We start from the raw sequence: 6000 nt of genomic DNA on the forward strand, positions 1-6000 counted from the left end.
CCACATAATAATGAAAGTATGAATAGAGGTGTTGTTTCACTTTTGACACAATACGGAAACAGTGTAAGAGATAAGAGACTGCTTCGGGCTCGCATGAGACAAGAAGTTGAAAATTTGCTTGGCCTTTGACGCTGCATGGACCCTAAGTAAGGCATGTGCAAATTTGAATGAAATCCTTTGGGTAGTTCTCGAGCTTTAGTGATTAGTGATGCACACATACAGACACAGACATAGAATCACACATTCTCAGCTTTATATATATAGATTTACTGATTTAGTGTTCCTTTTAAATAAATTTTTAATTGGTCTCATTATAGATTGGGAAAAGTTTTTATTCTCACTCCTTCTTTGTATAATTGGTCCACTCTCACCTACACTTCTTTGTAAAGTTCATGTTCAACATTTCATTGCATTGTACAGAACATTTCATTGTTCTGTAACCTCCGAGACCTTGTGGTTAATAAAAGTTACTACTACTACTACTACTACTACTACTACTATTACTACTACTACTACTACTATTACTACTACTACTACTCCAGCAACCTGTTTTTGCATGACTTTACTACATACATATTCCACTTGCTTTGACTTCTGCAGTATTTTGTTATTTAGTTATGTCATTTTTTCGCATGGATTAAGTCTATTCTCCAATACAAATAACCAATAACTTTATTTTCTGTGTCGTTGTCGATGCGTTTAAATCCTCTGGGTTTAAGGTTATCTGTATCTTCTATCATTTCATCATTTCCCAAGGTGTTTTTGCCATTGTAGCTAATCCTCAAATACTGGCTATCTCTATATCTAAGACTAATATATGTAAACCATTTATTCTCCATTTATTTCGCATATAGTGAAATGTATTTCTTCACAGGAAATATCTCTTTTCATAGTGACAAAGTTCAGCCTACTTAACAGCAAATTATCATTTCCATGAAAGTACCATTATTATTACTCTGTAGTACCAAACGTTCGGTTCATTCTTCTACTCAAATACTCACTCATATACAGGTGGCGAGGAACAGCTTCATGCGTTATATTCTCATACCTCCTGTCAGAACGATGTATCATTATCTATCTATCTATCTATCTATCTATCTATCTTTCTATCTCTCTGTCTATATGCAGTCTATTCATTAATACAAACGCACACATTATATATATTACAGTTAAACAGGCCTTGATAAAAATACATGTTACTTCACAAAGATATATATATATATATATATATATATATATATATATATATATATATATATATATATATATATATATATATATAAAACAAGAATGAGGCTTCAAAGAATCAAACAGAGCCCTGCGTAAGCTCAAGCATGGGGCGTGGCTATCGAGAAAAACAGTGACTATGGTTAGGATAACCTCACCGTCGTTCTGAAAATTCAGGAATCGCAATGGTGGAGAGTAGAGTATGCATAATCAGTATTAATAACAGAAACGACGCTATATCATCCGTCACGCATATATAGATATATAAATATACATCCATAGATATAATTGTGCTGTAACATAACGATAAAACTATACATCAGAACATTTCACGGCAAGTCAAAATACCAGACTCTGCTATAAAAGCACATATCGTTTCCGTTTGTAGTAGTCACAGGCAATAGATGCCTTCAGAAGACTTCACCTTTCATAAATACTACAATTACCATATATGGAGTGTACCAAGAGAGTTAGGATAAGTAAACAGAAATTAAGATAAAATACAGTAAAATATAAAAAATATGAATAAAATAAGAAAAAAGAAGTTTATCGTAAAAATTTGCTTTCTTAAGACTTGGTTGATCATCCCACAGTATCTAAATGAATAAATGTTATGATGAAATATAAAATAGACAAATTCATAGGATAAAATGAATGGAGTAAAATTAATAGCAGTTAAAGATAAAGATAGGAAGCTTGGTTTGGTAAGGACGATGTTATTTGTTTTAATAAAGGTACTTAGTTGCTTAGCAGTGCGACCAAAAGTATTGGAATTTCAGGCAGAACTGATTTAGAGGCACGGATATGTCATTCTTAGACCATTGATAACGGCATCAACTTGCACATACACCTCATACGAAATTTTTAAGATACATTCATTCACATTCAAACACACTTGTCCACACACACGAAATATTTATACTAAAATTGTAACTTCTTAAGTAGTAGAATGTCACTATGTGAACTTCTAGAATCAACTATGTTGGAAGTATTTGAACCAGTTTACAATGTGAAATAAACTTTTATCTCCTCCCAACTCTACTCGCAACCGCGTGGTCACATGGGGTGTAAATATCATAATACCTACCCTTGGACAAAGTGGGGAATTCTCTCTGATCGACAGAGACACCTACGACGAGGCTGTGGTACCCCACCTATCCCAGGATGATATCTACACCCAATGAGAATACGCGATTGCAAATAGGGTGCAGAATCAATGCACCAACTTGTGGAAGAGGGTATCCAGAATCATGCAACTTAGTATGCATACATATAAAAGCTTTCGAGTATACCACTCCTTCATAATACGGTTTTACTACCTAATTAAAACATACAAGGACACAAGTGACCTAATGCAGCTCAAAGTATGCCCGATCATCGCCAGCACAAACTCGCCACGCCAAAAAAACAACTTTACCTTAGAGCGAAGGAATATCTCCACAAGGCCACACCACCCAGTACCGTATTCCCACACCACCAGCAAGGTGGTGGAGATTTCTGCACTCATACACTGGCGAGGGGGACGAGCTTTTTGTTATCTTGTTTTAACTTATTGTAATTTATTTAGTTATTTTATTTCATCCTCCTTCTTTACTTGCATAACCTCCTCTATTAACGGTGTTAAGCTGTTGTCTAACTATATTTGGATAAGTCGCAGCCAGAGGCAATATGATTTTCTGTTTATTGACCGACTTCACAACACATTCTGCACTTAGTTTTCATATTCTGCAGCAATTTCTATCAAAGAAGTGCTTTCTCCAGGATAGGTAGTAAGACCCAACAAATAAAAAATTTTAAAGGCCTTCGTCTGAGTGCTGTTCAAGACTGAAGGTGATGGTGGTGTGTTGATGCTTCTGGCTGTTGAAAGAGACAAAATTGGTATATCATCATTGGATGATGCATTTGTGGCCTCATTTCATGGAATCAGTGAATGATGTCCTAGCTGTGAGTGGATGATGCATTGTTAGAGAATGTTAGAGAGGAATGACGAAAAGTGGTGAAGTTGGATTTGATGGCAGGAAAGAAGTCATTGGAATACAGAAAGAACGGTGGTGGGCGGGGGGGACAAACCGAATGATGGATCACACTGGGGTTGATAGAATGCGGGATAGAAAGAACTCTATCAATAAAATATTGTGATCTGATACGGAGTTAATTGATTCAAGAGATTGTTGAAGTTTCCCCACTCCAATTAGGAAGTTTCGAGAGGAAATTCGCTTGCTAAACACGTGGAAAGCTTTGTTGATGACGAGAGCGACATCATTGCTTTCACCAAATGCCTCCAAGGCAAGAAAGAGCTCACTGGTGAGTGATAGACGAGATTTGGTCAGGAATGGAAACCTACTGGCCGCCATCAAGAAGGAAGAGAGATTCAATGATTTGGAGAACTTCTTTGTCAATGGCTGCTTCTATTATTTAAAAGTTGCTAGAGGTGAGTGCAATGGGGCACCAGTAGTTGATAAGTTCAGATAAGTTTCCTTTCTTGGCGATGGGACACACTGTAGTATCCCCAAAGTTCAGGATATATCTCAGCAGAGAGGGAGATATTGAAGAGATTCGTGAGTATAGGAGATATGTCTGGGCTATAATGTTTGAGGGGAACGGAAATGATACTACCAGAAGTAGTGACCTTTTTGGTTTTTAAGTGACTGAAGATATTTTCGCACTCATCGTGTGTATAGGAAATGTGGTGGGCCTGGAGGGTAGAATAGGAGAGAAAGAGAGTTGGAGGAGATTTTCTAAGTGTGTGCAAAATGGAACTGGCTCTTAAGCGGACAGCAATGGTCGAGGCTATTTTCTGCGGGTATGCTGTCCACAGAAAACAGCCTAGACCATTGCTGCCCGCTGAAGAGCCAGTTCCATTTTGCACACACTTAGAAAATCTCCTCCAACATTTATATTCTGGAAGTTGAATTTCCTAAACCATATTTTGATGGTTCAAGATCGTTTATTTTGCACACTTCAAATCGCTCTTCATTTTAACACCTCCATCTAAATATATTCAAGAAAACAAATAACTGCTAAGGAATATCATTCTATCCAAAAGTTGAATATCAATTCTTATAAGTGGAATATTTCGAAATTCTCCGAAATTTTGAGGAAAACACCTTTGCATTGCATTAAATAGTCTTAGAATATCCAGAATTATTTCATATCACTCGCAATTTTGTTTCAAAGTCATTTTGTATGCTAGGTAGTCTTCAAAGCATTTCTCTAGTAACTTATCAAGATTTTAATGTTCTGAAATCTTTTGTTAGTCAGAATTTTAAAAAAAAGAAAAACATATTGAAATTGTTTTGTACGTTGAGTTTTGTAAATTTATGCAAGCAGTGTTGAGCTGTTTCCCTTGCACAGTTAATGGCTATGTCTTCCTCTAGTTTCTTTCTATCTTTCCCTTTCTCTAACTTCTCTTATCTTTCCTTTTTTTACCTCCTGTATTTAGCTTTTATTCTATTTCACATTTTCTAAATAAACATATTGAAATTCTTCAACATTTCTTACGTTGTATAACTATTTACATTCACTAGCTGTTCTTTTGTTTTTTTCCTCTTCATCACATTCTTCATTTTACTTTCTTTTTCTTTTTGTTCTTACTAAATTATACATTGCATATCCAATTTTTTTCATAGTGCTATCTCTCGCTCCCATTCTCTCCCAAATATATACATATATGTATATTAAAGGAGCATAGGCGCAAAGCAGTGTTTAGGTATGAGCAGAATTTAGGTTAGTTGAAATATGTTTGTCACATATTTCAACTGCTAAAGGCAAATACACTGCAGTTACCGCGGAGAAAAAATCTCTTATGATAAAAAGGTGTGAAAACACCCAATTCGTTCTGTGTGGCCATCTCTTAGGAATCTCAGACATCGACGTTCAGATTTCTTACTCTTGTCAATGAGATGTACTTAAGAGAGGAATTCTGAATGAACTTAATAAAGCTATAGCTTTATAATCTAGTCAACATGTTGACTGATTTGCGCTAGTAGATCGTCCAATCAAATTAATTAACGGACTGTAGTCGCAAAGCAGTGTTTGGGTATGAGCAGAATTTAAAGATCTCCTTGATGGCCGAGAATTTAGATGCTCGTTTGCTAATATCTGAAACTAGGCTTCTAATTACAGCGGGGGTTGGTTTGAGCTCTTGCGGATGAATACCGTTTATTCATTAGGCTTCCTGTACGGGTTGTACTTGCCCGTGTTCAAATCTAAGGTTACGTCCAAAAAATTGACCGTAGTCAGGTTGGTGGTTACCATTATGGACAGGCTGAATTCTGAATTTTTTCATCAAATCCTACCTGAACTAGTGTGCATACGCATGCTCGCATACATGTGCGCGCTAGCGTGTTCATGTGTGTACACACACACACTCATGTATGCGCACACACATTCATGCGCGTGCGTGCGTGCGTATGCTCATGTGTATGTATGCATGTAAGTAGATACAAGCGCGCGCGCACACACACACACACAGATTTAAAGTAAAGTTCGGACAGGAGACTTTAAAATGTAGTATCCAAACCTTGTTTTGGGTATGTTTAGTAGTGTGCCGTGAGAGCACGTTCACCACATACATTTATCGGGCGTCATCTGCAACACTGTACTTTAGTCGCAGGATCTACGTAAGGAGTTCTTCGGTGCACGTTTAGTATATTTTAAGTAATTGATCGGGAAGATAGATGTAGAAGTGTCACTATTTAATAGGTTATATCAAAATATTTTAGTGTTTCTTATTTTCATTTCTTCTTTTTAATATTATGTTTTCTTACTTGT

Source organism: Octopus bimaculoides, chromosome 13 (assembly GCF_046866305.1).
Source record: "Octopus bimaculoides isolate indiv1 chromosome 13, ASM4686630v1, whole genome shotgun sequence".
Classification (NCBI taxonomy): Eukaryota; Metazoa; Mollusca; class Cephalopoda; order Octopoda; family Octopodidae; genus Octopus; species Octopus bimaculoides.